This window comes from Amphiura filiformis, chromosome 15 (assembly GCF_039555335.1).
Source record: "Amphiura filiformis chromosome 15, Afil_fr2py, whole genome shotgun sequence".
NCBI lineage: Eukaryota > Metazoa > Echinodermata > Ophiuroidea > Amphilepidida > Amphiuridae > Amphiura > Amphiura filiformis.
Genome location: NC_092642.1, coordinates 61,175,813 through 61,197,852, shown reverse-complemented (window position 1 = coordinate 61,197,852; position 22,040 = coordinate 61,175,813).

Genomic DNA, 22,040 nt, shown 5'->3' with positions numbered 1-22,040 from the left:
TTAGCATCGTGCAACACCACCGACAACTTGTCATCACACGTGGCATAAGCCGACCATGCATGTCGAGCAATATCGCGACAAAAATATCTTGAGGGAATAGCACCGGCAATTTGATAAATATTTGCATTCTCAACTCCGCGTCACAGTTCACTGGCCTCTACATTTGCAGGCTTACCTGCATTTATACTACACTTAAAAATCATTACACCCCCTGGAATTGATTATATCATTGGTCGAATTATTCCCATGAACATTAACATTAGGCACAAAAAATATGATTTAATCAATAATAATTAGTAATTATAAGATCCACTAGATTTAAACTAAGTAAATTAGTATTCATTTCGATGCATCTTGTACGTCAAGTTTAAAATGTTAAAACAGACATGAATATTTTCCTTCAAATTTCTTAACTGCCACCACCAGAAAGGGTTAAGGCTCCGCATTCATGTTAAACATTTATAGATTCAAATTTCACGTAATGAAATATATCGCATAAATCTACGCCACTTTATCAAATTCAGACTGGATTATAACGACTCCAGAGAACTTCCCATCAACTCAACACCTGTCAAGCACTCACGTTTTATTTTCGTATTCACTGTTAATGCGTATGGGTACATTGTGTAGATCTTACTGAACAGATATTATAAAATCCGATTTACTTTTTTAAAATTCAAAGGCGAATTCAAGAACCACTGAACCAATACTAGGCTTGTTTGTACTCATTTTAATGCATTTTTCATTTTGATTTTAATTATGGTCATGAAAATGTGTTTTTTTTATTATGTCATCAAAAAAATTCATCCACTTTGAAAATGTTAGAGATTAGAGGGTTAAAGTCGTCAACATACAAACTTAGAGAGTAGTTCCTGGATCAAATGTTAACAACGCATGTAAAATGATCTTAAAAGTTGCCTATTAGGTTAATAAAATATGTGCGATGACTCGGTTAAACAATAAGCGTTGTTGCGGTACAGATCAATAGGATTTCTGGCATTATAAGACAAATCCAATAATAATTTGAGACTTGTCACTCATATCTCAAATCCAACATGTAATATATACACAATTCGTAATTGTGGATGTTACACAGGTTGCTAGACTTGTGTCAAGTCTTTGCCTGCTCTTGAGATGATCATGACTTTATTTGTTTTGATGTTCTCAATTATTGTATACCTTCTCCTATGATCTGTGATTTAATTTAATTTTCCTCTAGATATTATTTTGTCAAGTATATAATGATATGGTTGTGGAACAATGATAGGCCTATCCGCCTATCTCTTGTACACGACTAGTTCTGAAGACGAAGACGATGACGATGAAGATGAAGATGATGGCAACTACACTAAATAATGACAAATTATGGTGGTGGCAGTGATGATGATGATGATGATGATGATGATGATGATGATGATGATGATGATGATGATGATGACAACAATGATGATATAAATGATGATGGACATGACAATAATAATGATGGTGGTGATGCAGTCCAACATAATGATGATGAGAAAGGAGGAGGAGGAGGAAGAAGAACTATATGATAATGATAAGCATCAATTAATAATATGAAATCCCTTCTATAGAGCTCTCACTGACAACACCAACAAAAATAATGTCAACACAAATTTGTTGATGGATCTACCTAAAATCAGAGGTGATGTGACTGCGTGGGGGAGTGTGAATTTCACATGGGGTTACCTGAATGGGTGGCTTCATTAGAAATCTACACCCCCTGTGTGAAAGATTAAGGTCATGTCTATGAGTTGTATGAATTGGGTTATTCCAGTTGAAATCCATACACCCCCTATGGAAGACATGACCTTTTTAATCTCCCACACAAGGGGTGTAGATTTCTAATGAAGCCACCCATTCAGGTAGCTCTGTTTGAAATTCACACTCCCTGTGTAAGATATTAAGGTCATGTCTTCTACAGAGGGTGAATGGATTTCAAACAGAGCTGCTAATTACAACAGAAATAGCCCAATTCACACATAATAACCTTTAGGTATAACAACCAATTTAGCAGATGTCTTCAAAACATCTTTTCTACATGAGGGAATCCAATTTGGCTGTTCCATTTAAAATCCACACTAACCCTGTGGAAATATCTTCCATAGGGGGAGTATGTTTTTCAAATGTAATTAGTCAGAGTTAATCATTATGAAACCCATACACCCCCCTGTATTATGGTCTTACCTATATCTTCCACAACTGGAGTGAGTATTTCAAGCAGAAGTTACCCAATTGTCTATTCTATTTAAAACTTTTACTCCCTCTGTAGAAGACTTTAGCTAAATCTTCCATAGGGGTAGTGTTGATTTCATATGGAATAGCCCATTTCTCGCCCACAATCAATTTCCGCAGCCAGTCAATGGTCTAGATGTGCTTTTGCGTCACACCATAATGTTACAAAATCAATGTGTGGAAATTTGTACATCAATTTACAGAGCAATACTTGTTAAGGGTAAGGGGTCAATACTAAACACCGTATTCGCAGGGGACTTTGACCAAGCCTACAGTTGACTTGGTGACTGTGTCAACAACTACTTCAGTACAGCGAGTCTTGTTGGCCTGCCAATTGAATAAATTCTAAGGTTTGCCTATAGAGTGGTAACCTGATCTGGAGCCTTTGCTTGAAGAGCGGAGGAGTTGAAGAGGGGTTTTATACGCAATTCAGTACGTTATATACGCCCTTATTTTACGAATAAGTACCAGCAACAAAATACTCGATGTGACGAGTTAGAGACACATGTTTATAGCCCACTTCATTGATAGTGCATGCCTTGCTTTGTAAACCCACGCCACACGCTACCATGGCGCATGTATGAATACTGATCTGGCACAGTGTTACCAAAACTTTTAAATGCCAAGATGCGGCAAAATGGCTTGTCAGGCTGCAGCCAATGCCTACAAAGTAGCTTGATTTTCAGGATTCTAAAAAGGCACGCAATACTGGATATTTGAGCACTTTTACCCAAATTTAGAATGTAAATCACCAAATTGGGCGGAAAAGCGCTTGACCAAAAAGTACTTCCGGGAATGGATGGGAACTGAATTACTGACCGAACAATAAATGGTCACAATATGGACTCATAAACTTTATTATACAGCTAAATGAAATGGAAACTATGCCAAATTACTGCCTGACACCTGCAAAAGTAGCCCAATTTTAGGCAAGTAATGGCATGGTTTTCTAAGAAGCCCAATTGTGCACCTAAGACATGGCTTTGGCAACACTGATCTAGCATGCAGAATAGACACTTGTATATTTCTACCCTCTTGGTCTTGATGTATGTGTGTTTATTGTGCATCTTGATGTAACCTTTGCTGATGCCTCATTATTATACTGCTGAATAAGCTTACACATTTTGTCACTCTGGAGTGTAAGCAGATAGCATACTCTACACTTGTGATAGGCTCCACCTCTCAATGAAAAAAAACCCATCTCAGACTACTACAAAAGTGGACAATTATGTGCTGCAATTATTTTCACGCTGTTTGTTCAAAGCAGCTACCGTGAAAATAATGACTTGTGAATAAAAATTAAAATGACTCGTCCTTTGGCCATATAAAATTTCTGGGGTTTGTCATTTTTTTTAGATTTTTCAATTGCTTCAATAGTAGTACTTTAAATTCATGTGCTATCTACAGTAGATAGCAATTTTACATTCGCTATGCCTAACTTCAATAGTAGTACTTTAAATTCATGTGCTATCTACAGTAGATAGCAATTTTACATTCGCTAGGCCTGCTTGAATAGTAGTACTTTAAATTTGTGTGTTATCTACAGTAGATGGCAATTTGGCATTTGACTAATTATACTTTAATCCATATGCTATCTACAGTAGATAGCAATTTTACATTCCCTAGGCCTACTTCAATTGTAGTACTTTAAATTCATGTGTTATCTACAGTAGATGGCAATTTGACATTTCATTATTTATACTTTAATTCATAATATGAATTTATGCTATCTACAGTAGATAGCAATTGGACATTTCTCTACTTATACTTAAATTCATATGCTATCTACAGTAGATAGCAATTTGAAATTTAATTTTTCAAATGGTATAATTATGTAATACCCTAATTAATATGCTATCTACAGTAGATTGCAATTTTACATTCACTGAGGCCTATTTAAATCTTAGTACTTAAATTCATAATTTTTATACAGTCTACAGTAGATAGCAATTTGACATTTCACTATTTAAATTGAAAAACTTTAATTCATGTGCTATCCACAGTAGATACTAAATTTACATTTTTTATGTAAATTGTAATACTTTAAATTTGTATGCTATCTACAGTAAATGGCAACTTTATATTTCATTATTCTTTTTAATGCATGCTATCTACAGTAGATAGTAATTTTATATTTCATTTCTTAAATTATAATATTACTTTAATTTACTTCATATGCTAACTACAGTATATAGCAATTTTATATTTCACTACTTAAATTATAAAACTTTAATTCATATGCTATCTACAGTAGATAGCAAATTAACATTTCACTTTGTAAATTGTAATACTTTAAATCTGTATGCTATCTACAGTAAATAGCAACGTTATTCTTTTTAATACATGCTATCTACAGTAGATTTTACTTAATTTACCCTAAGACAGAGAAATTTAGAAATCACTCAAATATGCATGCATGTTGGCAATCAGACACGACAACCATTTATTGACTTTAGTTTAACCCTATGAGAACTACCTGCCAATTGGCCAAAAAGAAGTTTTCATTATCAATTGTACCAATCAGCAACATTGTTAGAATAATTTCACCGCGCAAAAAAATTATTGAATTATTTGCAAAACTCCATTCTAATTGGTGATTAAAATGAAGATATCATGTAATTGACCGATCAGAGGCAATGTTAGATTGGCAGGTAGTGCTCAGGGGTTAAGATCCGCACCAAGTACCTACACTCTCAGCCGTACTATAGCCAAATATATAATAGGAGATTCTCTAATCGTGCGAACTACTCACCTAACCCAAGACTCTAGCGAAACGACGACCAAAGGCGCAGAGAAAGATCATTTTAGATAAGCCAACAGGTGATCCAAATTAACAAAATTTATCAGCATGACAATGACCTCTGACCCGGTAAACAATAACATGGAATCACCCATTTCTCAATGGTAAATGAGTTTAACTTGTTGCACAGTCTTACACTTTATTATTTACTTAATTTAATACTTCAATTCATATGCTATCTACATACAGTAAGCTAGCAGTATTTCACAACTTCAATTGTATCCCTTTCATATGCTATCTACAGTAGATAGCAATTTCATATTTCATTACTTTTAATGTACAATCTTTTAAATTTTAGATTTTTCTTTTTTTCTTCCAAAATAATAATATGCAATCATTATGAATGTTCCCAATACATTTGGACACGAAAAACATTGGGAATTTGCAAAAAAACAAAAAAAACATCATAAACTTCACCTCTATTACTCGAAACATCTCGCACTATTTGGATTAGGACAGCGAGTGCGGCCTCAGAGTTAGTCTCCTACGTGGCCAGTTTGGTTACGCTCCCTCCACATGTGGAGGGAGCGGAAGTTTTGAGGAGACTACGGTTTGCGATAGTTGCCGACATAAAATCATAATCTAAAAAATTATGATTTTATGTCGGACCAACAGAAAATCATCCCGTTTTACTACAAATAGGGTGAATTTGACAGTTTGCTCATAGATTTAAGTTAGAACATGTGTAAGTATTACAAATATGCCAAAAAGATCGTACATTAAGGCTTTAAATTGTAATACTTAACTTCATGCTAGTCTAACTCATGAATATCTAACACCAAGGATACACCCATTAATTCATGCTTAAATGGAATACTTATTCAAGTTTCAGATTTGCATCACATTAAATTTCGTAAGGTGGGGGACTATGTTTACTATCAAATCTAAAAACAAATGCAAGTTACAACTTGACCTCACCTGACCCATGGCCCATGTATGGTACATCACCTACCAGGTGAGGTTATGGGCTGAACTCAGATGACCTACAGTCCATGTTTGTAATATGTAAGCTATACTTGAACTCAAATGACCCATGGTCCCAACCCATGACCCAATGTATCTATAATACCAGTGCAGAATGTACTTGAACTCAGATGACCTGTGGCCCCATGTATCTAGTACAGGCTGAACTTGAACTTAGATGACCCATGGCTCCATGTATAATAATAATAATAATAATAATAATAATAATAAACATCTCAAAGAAATTATATTCTTGTTTTTATTATGTTAATTAATTTTGATTTCTAGTTGGCCTCATAATACTTTTCTAGTAAAACAACTGCCCTTAGTTACATAACTCAAATGTGGTCTAACCCAGCAAACACAAAATGTTTTACACACAAATGTTATATGGTATAAAATGTTTCAATAATTATTTTGAAAACTTGCTGCAAACCATTCTAACATAATGTTATTAAGTGTTGACAAAGTATATTACAAAATTTTTTGCCCAAAATAGTTTGCAATTAGGCCTACTTGTTGACAACATTTTAAAAATGTTGTTGTAGTGTTTTTCATAAAAGGTATTTAAAATGTTTTTATGAACTTTTTAATACATATAAACCCGACATTTATAAATGTTATTAAAACATTTTGACAAACACAAAAATAAGTTTATAAATATTTTTATGTTCGCTTGGAAACAACTCATTGCAAAGTCTCCATGGTTCTACATTTTTCTACTTTTCAAATAGCTGCAAATGTTAAGATTGAGATTAAATCCCTGTGTTGTTAATTCAATAATACATAGAAGTCTGTCCTGATTTAATTTGTAATTAAAATGACTTCATCTACAGCCACACTTTAAAAAAACAGATGTGGAAATGAGAGTATAAACTGACCAGTAATAGATACCAGTTGTAGTCCTACTAATGCATGGCACATTGGATAGCCTTCTAGGTGTAATAAACCTACTTATATTACTGTCTGGTCTGTTGTTTTCCTGGGACCAAATGTGGGACTTTAAAGGTGTCTATATGTAATAATACACTCTCCTGTCAGGCAACAAAAAATTTTTTAGCAAATGACTCTAAAGATCACCAAAATCTGTAAATAGTAAATAAATTACCATTTTTTCTTCTGCAGTCAAAATAAATCTACTTTTCTCCCAAAACTGCTGATTTTACATGCATACAATAAATTCCGTCAAACTCAATCCACTTTTGGCCAAATTAAAAAAAAATGGGCAAATTAAAGAAATGTGGCACATTGGAAAACCACTCTCACCATGCCTGAAGTATTTCTAGTGCAAATTTCCAACTCCTGTCAATGTCCACAACATATAAATGGCCAAGTGATCTCACATTTGCAAAGAAAATGTGCCACAAAAAATAAGTAGTTTGCATCAGAAGACCACTCCCACCATACCTGAAGAATTCCTGGTAGTTTTCAGAACCTGCCTACAACATAACACTTTTTATGGACACTTTGAAGTGTGTTCTTTTTTAACATTAACGAAATTAATATGCCACAAAAATTAACTATTTGCATCAGAAGACCTACCTCCCACCATATCTGAAGTGTTTCCAGTACTTTTTTCAAAACCTGCCTATAACTTTTAAGATAACACATTTTATGGACACTTTTTAAGGAAGTGTGATCTTTTTTAACATTTACAAAATAAATGTGCCACAAAAATTAAACGTATTTTGAACCAGACAACCACTCCCACGATACCTGAAGTATTTCTGGCACAGTTTTCAAAACTTGCCGACAACATATTAAGGAAGTGTGTTCTTTTTTTAACATTTACAAAATAAATGTGCCACAAAAATTAAGCATTTGCATCAGAAGACCACTCCCACCATAACCTGCCAACAACATCACACTTTTATAGACACTTTTTAAGGAAGCGTGTTCTTTTTTAACATTTAGAAAATAAATGTGCCACAAAAATTAAGCATTTTGCATCAGAAAACCACTCCCACGATACCTGAAGTATTTCTGCTACCGTTTTCAAAACTTGCCTACAACATAACACTTTTTATGGACACTTTTTAAGGAAGTGTGTTCTTTTTCAATATTTACAAAATAAATGTGCCACAGAAAAAGTATTTGCAGCAGCAGACCGCTCATCCCACCATACCTGAAGCATTTCTAGTACTTTTTTCAAAACCTGCCTATAACTTTTAAGATATGGACACTTTTTAAGGAAGTGTGTTTTTTTAAACATTTTCAAAATAAATATGTCACAAAAAAGGTATTTTGCAGCATAAGACCACTTCCACCATACCTGAAGCATTTCTAGTACATTTTTCAAAACATCATTTTTCAAAACTTCAACGTAACATTATGGACATTTTTTTAATGAAGTGTGTTCTTTTTTAACATTTACAAAATAAATGTGCCACAAAAATTAAGTATTTTGAAGCAGACGACCACTCCCACCATATCACCATCACCATAAGTATTTCTAGTACATTTTTTTCAAGCACTGTCTGTATTATCTCATGCATTATTTTGTCTCTCCTCATCATAACCTTCTCCTTTACCACTAATAGGAACATGATCTAACTGAGTAATGACAGAAAACCACACTGCTGTATTGCTGAAATACTCTTATGTACAGGGACTGGCACAATCAGAAATCATGCTTTTTTGTATAAAGCTATCATTGTGAGATGAATCATTAGTTTCCAGTTGTCCGTCTGCATCAAATTTTCATTTTTTTCCCAAAATTTTCATTATTTTGAACAGCATGCACTTTTATTTAAAAAGATTGAGTATCTGCAAACTCAACAGTAAGATTGGGGTATTCCATTTAAATCCACACTACCCCTGTGGAATATTTTCCACGGGGGGAGTGTGAAATTTAAATCAAATGAACACATTAGGCAGCTCTATTTGAAACTCACCCTCCCTCTGTGGAAAATTCAAGGAGAATCTTTCTCAGAAGTAGCAAACCCAAGTAACTAAGTGAGGAAGACAAACATTGAGAAAAACAAACAAACAAACATATAAACAAACAAATAAGCAAATGGATGAAAACCTAGTACATTTGGTCAAATTACCCTTTTCAAATCAATTATTGCACTACACACTAAAAACTACGGGGTTATATTTTCCGTGGTCATTTTGAATTGACCACGTTTGGGGTTGTTTTGACCCTTCAAGGGGGTTGTACTGTTTTAATTTGACCACATTCACGAGGTCATTTTAGCCATGCATTTAACGTGGTCAAAAACTTAGTGGTCATTTTGCCGATACCGTCGCAAGCATTGATATCAGTTTCAATCTTCCGCTTTGAAAATCTCAATTCATAAATGAGTTTAAACATGAGCTGCAATTATAGTTTGTTGATTAATAAATAAAACTAATTTTTTGACCGAAATTACCCAATTTGTCAACTTTATAATGACTTGCATTTGAACTATTTGCACACACGGTGTGCATCGGCTCACGATGGTAACATCAGCGCCATATTTGTTCTGATTGTGCAGCTCAGCGGATTGTCGTGTGTGCTTGTCTGCATGATGTGGAATATGAAAAGTTAGTTGAAAAGTGAGACTGCAAGGATGCATAGACCCTTGTCTATGCACGCAGATTCATTCCAATTTCATGCTGTCGTGGCTGGTGTCTTGGCTGCAGTTGTTATAAGCTTATATCATGTAAGCTTATAATACGTGAACTGTCATAGGCGATGACTGACTGTGTGTGAGTGTGATACACAGATGCATTTTGCAGTTTGCTGTTTATGTAATGCTTTCTCTGTGCAGAAACACACTTATGTCCTGGTGGGACCAGCATGATCATAGGCCTACTAAAAAATCCAAACAACCCCTAAATGTGGTTATTGAGTAACCCTATAAAACAACCCTTTCAAATGGGTCATTTCATTTGACCCCGAAATGAGGTCATTAAGTAACCCAATAAGGCAACCCTTTTGAAGGGTCATTTCATTTGACCCCAAATGTGGTAATATTTTGACCCCAATGGGGTTACTATTTGACCCAAATGCGTAGTCATTGCAATGACCCGACCAATGGGGTCAAAATGACCCGTTAGTAGTGGTATGGTGTTTAGTTGATAATTATGCTGGGGTCAAAATGACCCCGCTTGGGTCATTTTTTGACCCCGTAGTTTTAAGTGTGTACGCATGACTAAACAACTACACCAATCATGAAATGTTGTTAGCATAGGCTGCTGGTCGCTCTGGTCGCTAAGGTTGGAGCTTCTGAGAGCACTCACATGACGCTCTGCAGTACACTTTTGTCCAAGAGTTTAAAATCGCAACAATAATTAACTTATAGGCAGTGGCGGTGCTGGGGGCATGGGGAAAATGTCCCCCCCCACAATTTTGAGCAAAATTTGTTCATTTTCCCCTCTGAAAATAACTTTGCCCCCCCCCCATGCCACCTGAAAAAAATTCCTAGCACCACCACTGCTTAAAGGGGGTCTAAAGTTCAGGGGCGTGATGACTCAATTTTTCATTCATCAATAAATTAAAATAAATCACTGACAAAAGGTAACAAATTATAAATAATTGCGCTTGTAGCAAAACATATTTGCGCATTCTAGTGATCCCTATTCTTACCAAATTAGTGCTTGTCTTCTGAGGGTATTGGTAACAAATTATAAATTGCGTTTTTAGTAAAACATATTTGCGCATTCTAGTGATCCCTATTCTTACCAAATTAGTGCTTGTCTTCTGAGGGTATTATTTACACAGCGCTACAGACACTTCCACACTGATTGAGCTCATATCTATGGATATTAATAGTCTGTTTTTAGGGGCTTGCACAAACAAAAAACGTGAAAGTCAATAGATACGTCTTTGATTAGATGAAGTTCTTCATTTTTTCTATCGTCATTGTCTTGTCGACGCTTAAGTAAATATTGAAACAACTGCCGTCATATTTTATTTCATTTAGGAGACAATGAACGCTATGCATCTGTTTGTTGTTGTATAAAACAATTAATTTTCAATATTTATTGATGTCAATTTGTTTTGGTCTGTTATGATTGTCCAGAGTATGGAAATGAGTAGGAGTGATGAATAGGGATAATGTGTGGCTGCCAATGGCAGTACAGTACCAGCAAATTTTTTTTTTTGGTGGGGGGGGGGGGAGGAGGCAGGGGTCAAAAGGAGTTTCATTCTTTCCTATAGCTCAATCCTTTTGACAAGTTTAGCTGGGAATAAATGCTCTTGTGCAGTGGGCTATTCCATTTAAAATCCACACAACCCCTGTAGAAGATTTTGGAAATATCTTCCACAGAGGGAGTATGAATTTAAGTATAGAATGAACACATTAGCAGCTCTATTTGAAACTTGCCTACCCCCAGGGGATTCAGGTTGAATATATCTCAGAGGGTGTATGATATTCAAATAGAGCTGCCTAATGTGCTCATTCCATCTGAAATTCATACACCCCCTGTGGAAGATATTTCCAAAATCTTCCACAGGGGTTGTGTGAGTTTTAAATGGAATAGCCCAATAGGGCCTAAAGGAAGCATAAAGTCAAAATGAGTGATTTTGTGTACAATTTTAAGGCATAATTTTACTTCCATCATTTCAATACATATCGAGAAGCCGATGGTATATTGTTCCTTCCCATTTTTGACAACATATATGAAAATGTTCATATCTATGGACAATAACTGTAACTGACAGAAGGGACACGTTAAGTGTCCCCACTCTGTTTAATTAAGTTTTTTAAAGGGGGATGTCTCCCCTAAAACTCTAATGGAAGATTAAATAAAGCAAAAAATTGCCCTGTTTATCCTTTTTTTTTAAAAAACACTGTTTTGGGCCAAAATAGGGCAAACTACACAATTGTGCATGCTTCGCACACACTGGTCCATTAAATACCAACATTCATTTTGGGGAAAAATAGTCTGAAAAGTAAACAACCGGCACAAAATATGATTGTCCCACCCCGTTAAAGTTTATTCATACTTAAATCAGTTATGGGAGGAATACAGGTAACACAAGCATGTTTTAAATCCCTTATTTTGTGTCTGAGTTTTATTTTCCTAACATTTACATTAAATTTACATTTTGACACATTTCTCTTATTTATTGTAAGCAAATACCGTAGAAACCCGTCTATAAGGAATAGAAGCGACTGTGATGATAGCATATTTCACGCTAGCGCCCTCCACAATATTATATCATTATGGAATTTGAGCAAATCATTTACCGACACAAGCAGGTATACAATGTATTATTTTATCTTTATTTCAGCATCTCACGAGCATAGCTCACTTGGCAAGGCATAAGACTTTGGTTCTTTAGATCGGAAGATGGTGAGTTCGAGCCTCATCACGGTCATACAAACTTTTATAAACAAAATATTGTTCAAACTTTTCATTTATATTTTCTTGCATTTTCTAAAGACTCCTTTCGTGATCATTTTTTTTTTCATATTTAGTTTAATTTATTCTATTGTTTTTCTTTTATTGTTTCTTTTCTTTGTCTTTTTTCTTGTTTAATTTTATTTTTCTTTATTTTTCTTTGATTCATATAATATTGGCAGGATAAGGAGAGGAGGAACTAAAGACCCATTCAGTGATTTGCTCATCCGGACGATCGTAAAAAATCATCAAAATTCACCTTTGTCATTGTCATAGATGTGGTAACATAGCCTGCTAGTGGTTCAGCAGAAAACCGTGTGACACATAATATACATTTGGCTACATTTTATTATACGAGAAATACGAATTTATTAAACATGGTAACAAATATTCTCTAGCAGATCGGTTATACGATGGAACTGGTAGGCATAGGCCTATTATAAATTCGGGATATTAAATATCTTCCTGACGAGACAGATCTGCGCATGAGGTCAAAGACGATTCCTTACTAGCCACAGACCGTCCGCTGGAATTAGTTGAACATGAACCATTCGCTATGGCTGTTGGTCGGACCTCTCATCTCTCCACATCGATTGTGACCTATAATCCCCGACATTGCCCTTATGAACTCACATCCTCCTGTTTTATTCAATACGCTGGCGGTTACGTAATAATCGGATTAACTACCATAGCAATAGGTGAAAACAATTTTTGAATATACCGCGTTATACACTGATACGTTCAGGCGGTACCTCTTCATTGAACCATATCATGCTGCACCTGTAAGATCTTTGAAAAGACCAGTATTGTATTCAATCTATGATTGCAGACATACACAGTACAGGTGATGAGTGTAACCTGCTTGTAGCGCAGCGCGATATGTTCAAAATTGTTTTCACCTATTGCTATGGTAATTAATCCGATTCACGCAACTTCACTAGCGTATAATGGCGAATAAATTCTGACCATCACTTGGCTTGTTGGATTCGTCTATACTACAATTTGCTGTCGAAGTGACGTAATAATCGCAATAACTACCATCAAGCAGATTGCACTAATCACCCGCGTATGTCACCAAACATAGATTGAATACCACTCTTTTCATAAATACTAATCTTACATGGCGAGTGATTAGCATTTCTTTGACAACTATGGTTTAATGCATAGGTGCCACGTGAACGATGAAGTGCAGGGCTATATATTGAAATTGTATTCATCAATTGCTATGGTAGTTAATCCGATTAATTACGTCACATCGACAGCGAATAGCCTATAGTATGGGTTCAAGTGGAACAAAAAATAGTGTATGTCCATTGCTAGCTATGGTAATTAATCATGTTAGTGTTTACATCACTACTTCGGTGAAGACAAGAGAAGTGTGCCTTCTCTACCAACGCCTGTGATATAACAGGTGCAAGCGAAACAAAATTGAATGACCAGAATAGTTTCCTTTGTCAGATGAATTGATTGAAGTTTTTGAAGACACTCTATTCTTGATGGGACAATAGATTCAAATATGGAATAATTATTATTCCTCATCTATTTTTTTTATTGAAAAAACTGCAATTGTGGCAACAGAACAATATTTATTTTGATTTCATTTCAAGTAGAAACAAAATCGTGCTTAAGCCAAAAACGCACCCTACCTACCATTCCTCAAGAATTGGGATGGCACAAAGGTGCAACATAGGTTTTATTGCAAAGACGAGGACAGACAAGTAGTTACAACACATCTGTCTAACCGTGGGTTTCGCTATTATTTAGAATAAATGCTTTTACACGTTTCTATAAAACCACAAAATTACTAAAAAAACTAAAAAAAAAAAAAAAAAAAAACACACCTAAAATTAAAAGTAGAAAGGTAGATTTGAAGAAAGATAAAAAGAACATGTCAAAAGTTAAAATTAAGCGAGAATGAAAAAACGGAACGGTGCCCGGACCATGCTCTCTTCAGCATGTCTTCAGTTCCAAAGTCTGACGCTCTATCAATTGAGCTATACGATCCTGATATACTGAACAGTCGTTATTATGTCAATACAATTGATTGGTGTTACAACATACTTAGATGGAATGCATAGCCACCCAGTGCCAGTATATATTTGCTCAAACTCCAAATACAACAAGCAACCAATTTTTTTTATTGAGGGCGTTTCTTAGGTATATCCTTGTAGACGGGGTTTTACGGTATATTATGAAGCCCTTCAAACTAGAACATGTCTTTTCCCCCAAATGAATAGTTATTTGTCTGACACCAAAAGTAACATGAGCAGGAAATTTCTGTGCAGTTTTTATTTTCATGCTTCTTACTGCTAATATCAGAGCCGCAACAAATCTAAAACCCCACAAAAATATTCCTGACATACATACTTTGATGTGAAGCTGCTTGAAACCGTGAATTAAATTAACAGCAAAATGTCTAAGAATGGTTAAAATCGCGAAAAAATAATACCGCTAAAATTGGCCGCTATACAGTAAACGTAGGCGGGTGGATGGACGGATGAGCGAGACAGCCAGTGCCTTCTGTGCAAGTCAATAACAAGAAAACACTGCTATGATCAAAATGTGTCAACTTCATCTCCTGAACAAGACTTGGTCAGGATGCGATTCTACTTTCAGATAAAAATAGAAAATTTTGCACTTTATAAATGTTACTTATTAAGCATATTAAGGGTAGACTAAGTCCCAGGGACTAAGTATTGTTGGTCGAAGCAATCAAAAATCGATTTTCATTATCTAAATCAATATATTATTGAAAAATAACACTTTCTTGTTTTGAAAAAGTTCATTCTAGAAATTATATACTTTTGCTTTTGCTTGATTTATTGTTGTTTAAAATGAGTTGGGTACATTTTACAAAAGTGTTGTTGTTTCAGTCCTCTTTACAACATAACTCCAAGAACCACATCTGTGATATATGAATTCTTCTACACACTCGCTATGACATGATCAATGCAATTTTTGCCAAATCTCTCTACCATTTGCAACATGTTGAGAACTACCAAATCGCAACAGTTTTAAATAGTTGCTAACCTTAAGGGGCTCAAACCTGCAATCTGTGGAAGTTTTTGGGAATATCTTCCACAGGAGGAGTATGAATTTCAATGGAATAAAGAAATTAACCAAGTCTATTTGTAACTCATCCTCCCTCTGTGGAAAATTCAGGTTGCATCTTTCTCAAAGGGTGTATGAAATTCAAATGGAGCTGTTTAATGTGCTCATTCCATTTGAAATTCAAACTCCTCATGTGGAAGATATTTCCAAAAACTTCCACAGGGGTAGTGTGGATTTTAAATGGATTAGCCCAATCTAACTAGAGGTTAAAGGTCAGATATTTATTACACAGCTTTTATGTTCACCATTTGCTCATTTGCACAATTTTTAAGACATAATAAATATAAATAAATTTCGGATTTATATAGCGCCTTTTTCCAGCTAGATCTTGAAGGATTCAAAGCGCTGTAATTTCGCTGCCATGGTGAATCATCACAATCAGATCGTATCATCTAGGCCAGTTGCAGCCGGACCTCAGGCGCAGACCTATCCGCACTTAGATTGTAACATCCACCAATTATCTGTGCAGCTCCCCAAATTCCATTGGGTGAAGGAAGTTCTTGATAACCAAACAACTAATCACCGATTTTTTTGAAAGCAGGAGGAAACCGGAGATCCCGGAGAAAACCTGAGAGAAGCGAGCATGGAATCGGGATAAACCAAGTGCACATGAGTCCTTGGGCGCGCCATTGGGCTTGAAAGCGAGGAACTACCGCTGCGCTAACTCGCCCTCCCATGTATGCTTGTTCAACCAAAGAGACAAAAAAAGTATGAATTTGAATTAATTAAACGTGTGAGACAATCACAGAGTGAATATTTAAAACAGACATAATGTAATTAAAAGAACAGAAAAAAATATAAACCAAGGTATATTTGCAGTTGCAGCTGATGCTTCAGTCACATACAGAAGACTGTGCACATGTCTAGCTCGCAAAAAAGGAAGGCAAAGGGGGGAAAGTAAAGAAAAACCCGACTCGGCTAAGAGAGCGACCACAAGAGCCTGTTTGAAGCTTATGTCAACTCTGAGCTACTAAAGCTAAGAACTGTTATGTGTTTACTCGGTAACACAAACCACAGCAAACAACGAGGAGCCTTGAACGCTTCTCTGTCGCTCATGGGTGTTTTAATCTCAACGTCGTTATTTGATACATCCAGCTTCTCGTCTCTCTCCCTTGTTTCTTTTTCTCTGTTTGCTCTGTCCATACATAAAGTTTTATTACAAACATGGGAATGTGAAACGGGTGCATCTTTAATATGGACTTAGTGGTGCAGTTGACCTTTGACCTACGATATCAAATATTGTAGACTATCTCAGACGAGATGACTGGTTTTGGGTTGAGAATCAAAGAGGGAATGTGGAATAATAAAAATTCCTTTAAAAAAGGAATGGGGCGCCCAAATTATGTGAGCTTGGACGTGATATGGTGAATTCCATGGCATGGTGTTTAGATTTGGTCCCGGGATTTGGTATCATAATGATTTTTTCTAGGGAAGAGTAGAAGATGATCAAATGCAAGACAAATGTGTTTGATTGGGGAAGGTGTATCACAGGACCGTTTTGGATGAAATAAATTGAATTGGAATGAAGCTGTCGTGTCAAAAGTCCTTTAAAAAGGAATGGGGCCCCCAATGGAGATTTGATGTAATGTGCTGCAATGTAACCGTTTGGATACTTAAAGATGTTTATCACACACGACATCCCTACAGATTATTTAAGAATGCTATTTGCCGTCATAGTGACGATGTCATACCTTTGTTACTGGTTCATGCTTGGTTTGACATTGACTCTGTGTTGTGATCATTTTGATCATGGTTCCAAACACAGACAGCATGAGGAACCAGTTGACCTACCCAGCAAACACAAAAACGTTTTGTCTTTTTAGCTTTTGGTTTACATAAAAACGTTTTAATAACATTAAAATGTCGGGTTATATAAAGGTCATGAAAACGTTTTAAAACGTGTTGTATGAAAACAAACTACAACAATATTTTTAAAATGTTTTCAAAAATGTTATTGTAAACTATTTTTGCAAACATTTTTTGCCAAATATTTTGTCAACACTTAAATAACATTATGTTAAATATTTGCACCCAGCAAACACAGAAATGTTCTTAAAATGATTTTTCAAAACGTTTTAATAACATTTAAATGTCGGGTTACATAAAGGTCATGAAAACGGTTTCAAAACGTTATTGCAAATATTTTGGGCAAACATTTTTCGCAAAATATTTTTTCAACCCCAAAATAACATTCTGTTTAAAATGTTTTGTATCAAGTTTTCAAAAATGTTTTTGAAATGTTATTAAAACGTTTTTATACCCTTTATATAACCCGACAATTAAACGTTTTCTGTAAAACATTTTTGTTTGCTGAGCAGTAGATTATCAAAAAATGATTTTTAATGTTATGAAAATGTTTTATACCCTTAATATACCCTTTATATAACCCAACATTTAAACGTTTTCTGACAACCTTTTATAACCTTTTGCGAATGATGTCGAAAACGTTTTGTGTTTGCTGGGTAGCAATGATCTATTTTGACGTAACACTGTGTCAGCCAATATGTTAAGGATGAACATTCTAGTATAAGGGGCTATCATTTCCTTCAGAAAGGGGGTCTCAAATTTGCAAAAAGTCGGCATCAATACAATTGCAACCCCCCCTATTTCGGCAACAAAAATTTTATGACCCCCACCAGCAATATACCTTACCCCCTAAACAGGCTAAAATTGTATTGAAAACAGTATTTTTGAATAAAATAAACACACTATCTGTGGTCATCTTGTGACTCCCTAGTCTGGTCGTCAAAATTAAAAAATTTACCCCCCCCCCATTTTTCTTTCCAAAAAGTTATGACCCCCTTATAATTGAGACCCCCACCCTGAAGAAAATGATAGCCCCTAAAGATTGACCTGACTGGACATTGTCTACTCTACATTTTAGAAAATAATTCGGTGTCTGTTTCAGTTTTCACTCAAATACCCCTAAGCTCTAACCCAGCCTGGTTGTTCCCAGACACTTGTCAATTTTACACGATAAAGTCAATATCAACGTGGCAAGCCTCCGGGTTGGGAATGAGACCTGCTAACCTCCGGTAAGAGAAAGTATAACAATAGATCTATATCAAGTATGTTAAGTGACAAAAGTAGAACTCGATCAATAGTGAAGGACTTCGCTAGGAGTCTAATCTTATTTGGACTGACCATATGTTTACTTTTATATGGATAATTCAGAAGTGGAGCCTATCAGAATGTTACAACGAGCATGAGAACAAAAAGAAGAAAGATTGTTACCCACACGGAAAAGACAGAGAACAAAAGATGAACAAGACAGAAAGAAAGAAGGAACAAACAAACGAAGGGAGGAAGGAAGGAACGAACGAACGAACGAAGGAGGAAGGAAGGAAGGAAGGATGGAAGGAAGGGAGGAAGGAAGGAAAATAAATAAGGAAAGGAAGGGAGGAAGGAGGAACGAACGAAGGGAGGAAGGAAGGAAGGGAGGAAGGAAGGATGGAAGGAAGGGAGGGAGGGAGGGAGGAAGAAAGAAAGAAGAAAGCAAGAAAGAAATAAATAAAGAAAGAAAGGACGGAAGGAATGTAGGAAGGAAGGAAAATAAATAACAAACAAACGAAGGGAGGAAGGAACGAACGAACGAACGAAGGGAGGAAGGAAGGAAGGGAGGAAGGAAGGATGGAAGGAAGGGAGGGAGGGAGGGAGGAAGAAAGAAAGAAGAAAGCAAGAAAGAAAGAAATAAAGAAAGAAAGGACGGAAGGAATGTAGGAAGGAAGGAAGGAAGGAAAATAAATAACAAACAAACGAAGGGAGGAAGGAACGAACGAACGAACGAAGGATGGATGGAAGGAAGGAAGGGAGGGAGGAAGGAAGGGAGGAAGAAAGAAAGAAGAGAGAAAGAAAGAAAGAAAGGACGGAAGGAATGTAGGAAGGAAGGAATGTAGGAAGGAAGGAAGGAAAATAAATATAAGATACACTATCCAATGGGGAACAATTCAACCTTTGCATGAATGTAACGACAAAGAAACAGGGGGAAACATAACAAGTTTGTTTACAAAGATTTATTTGGAAAATCTTGATTGCTCAATTCCCATATCAGCATTTCTGTTTGCATCTGGGTCATTTGCTAGCATTTTGATTTTATTAAGAGTGCTTAGCAATTACTTAAAATTACTATGGGGATGTTACCATGGGGATACTTGACATCAAATTTATTTGAAACAAGGCGGACAGGATTGGCTTGTCTGGTCAGGGGGAACTATGCAAAGAGAAACAGACTAAGAGGACAGGGGGAAAAAGCATGGTAATTTTAGTATGCTATGCACAGGTATAAACCCACAGGCCTCAGCACACTTTACACCAATTTGCTGACCACTGCAGCTAAAGACCCACCATATAAACCATTCTAACAAAATATCTCCGACTTGCAGCTTTTTTTTTTTCTTTTCGGGGCATGGGGGCAAAGTGATTTTCAGGGGGCAAAATTGGCAAATTTTGCGCAAAATTGCAGCAAAAGTGGAAATTTACGTGATTTTTTGGGTTTTGCCTCAAAAGTGGGGGAAAATTGGGGGGGCAAGAAAAATATTGGGGGGCAAATGCCCCCTTGCCTCCTATAGCGCCACCACTGATTGAAGCACACATCTTATACATACTACTAGTTATAGTGGCAACATTTCAGGGCATCTGTTGGCTGGGCTGGTTAAAAAATAGCATGTCCGAAGACAAAGTAGCCTGTCTCGGACCGGGTCTCGGACATGCAGACAAGCTCCGTTTACACACTGACCCCTGCCCCCAACTAACCTCTGATATTCCACCTGTATGTATACATGCATGTGTACACCATGTATTTTGGTTGGCTTTTGCTCATGGTGAATGGGCTATTGTTGGGTAACTTCCATTTGAAATACTCACTCCAGTTGTGGAAGATATAGGTAAAGCCATAACACGACGTACAGGGGGAATATGGGATTCAAAATGATTAACCCTGACCAATTACATATGAAAAACATACTCCCTCTGTGGAAGACATTTCCAAAGTCTTCCACCGAGGGAGGGTGGATTTCAAATGGAATAGCCCAATGTTTGAGTTCATTCACATCTAGATCACCAGTTGCGCCAATTTGTTTGTTTTTTATCAAGAGTCCTTAAGCAATTTTTTCAGAATTACCTTGGGTATACTTGATTTTTTTTGTCACACAAAAAAGATATTGGGAATAAGTAGCATGGTCTGATTAGTTAGGGTGGGGAAAATGCCACATATACAGACAGGGGAATTATCCACATTTGGGTCAACAGTTTTTTAAAGATTTTCCCTTTGTTCAAGAGTACTTCAATGTTGCCTAAGGGAATATGTGATTTTTTAACCAACATTTGTAATATAAAAAATTAATGTGGTCTGGGACTTGTAAAGGGGACAGTAGTGCAATGTTCTGGCTTAGAGTAGGGGGCATAAAGAGAAATAAAATACAACCATTGAGCAATTTTGTTAACAGCCAGCAAGACACACTTTATTTAATGCTCACATAGGCACTAACATTAAAGTTTTCTAGAAAGAGTGACAAGTGACTTTTGGCACAGTGGGTGGTTTTCCTGAGTATTTCAATGCAAAGGTGGTGTGCATCCACAATGATAACATTGTGGATGAAGTAGAACTACCTCTGATAGCAATGCGGATGAAGTAGAACTACCTCTGATAGCATTGTGGATGAAGTACAACTACCTCTGATAGCACCATGGATGAAGTATAGCTAAAGCTGTTAGCACTGTGGATGAAGTAGAACTACTTCTGAAAGCGCTGTGGATGAAGTAGAACTACTTCTGAAAGCGCTGTGGATGAAGTAGAACTACCTCTGATAGCATCATTGATGAAGTAGAACTACCTCTGATAGCACTGTGGATGAAGTAGAACTACTTCTGATAGCACCATGGATGAAGTAAAACTACCTCTGATAGCACTGTGGATGAAGTAGAACTACCTCTGATAGCATCATTGATGAAGTAGAACTACCTCTGATAGCACTGTGAATGAAGTAGAACTACCTCTGCTAGCATCATTGATGAAGTAGAACTACCTCTGATAGCACTGTGAATGAAGTAGAACTACCTCTGCTAGCATCATTGATGAAGTAGAACTACCTCTGATAGCACTGTGGATGAAGTAGAACTACTTCTGATAGCACCATGGATGAAGTAAAACTACCTCTGATAGCACTGTGGATGAAGTAGAACTACCTCTGATAGCACTGTGAATGAAGTAGAACTACCTCTGATAGCACTGTGAATGAAGTAGAACTACCACTGATAGCATTGTGGAAGAAGTAGAACTACCTCTGATAGCACTGTGAATGAAGTAGAACTACCACTGATAGCACTGTGGATGAAGTAGAACTACCTCTGATAGCACTGTGAATGAAGTAAAAATACCCCTGATAGCACATATTTATATAGTTTAGCCACATTTAATAGAACTGTCATTGAAGTATCTAGAATAATAATATATAAAAATAAAGAATCATGTATTTAATTATGAGTAGGTCCATGGTTTAAATGCAAAAAGCCTTGTGTGTGTGTCCTTGTTTGCAGGCAACACAGACACTCTCATACACACAACATAAAAAACTTACACCCA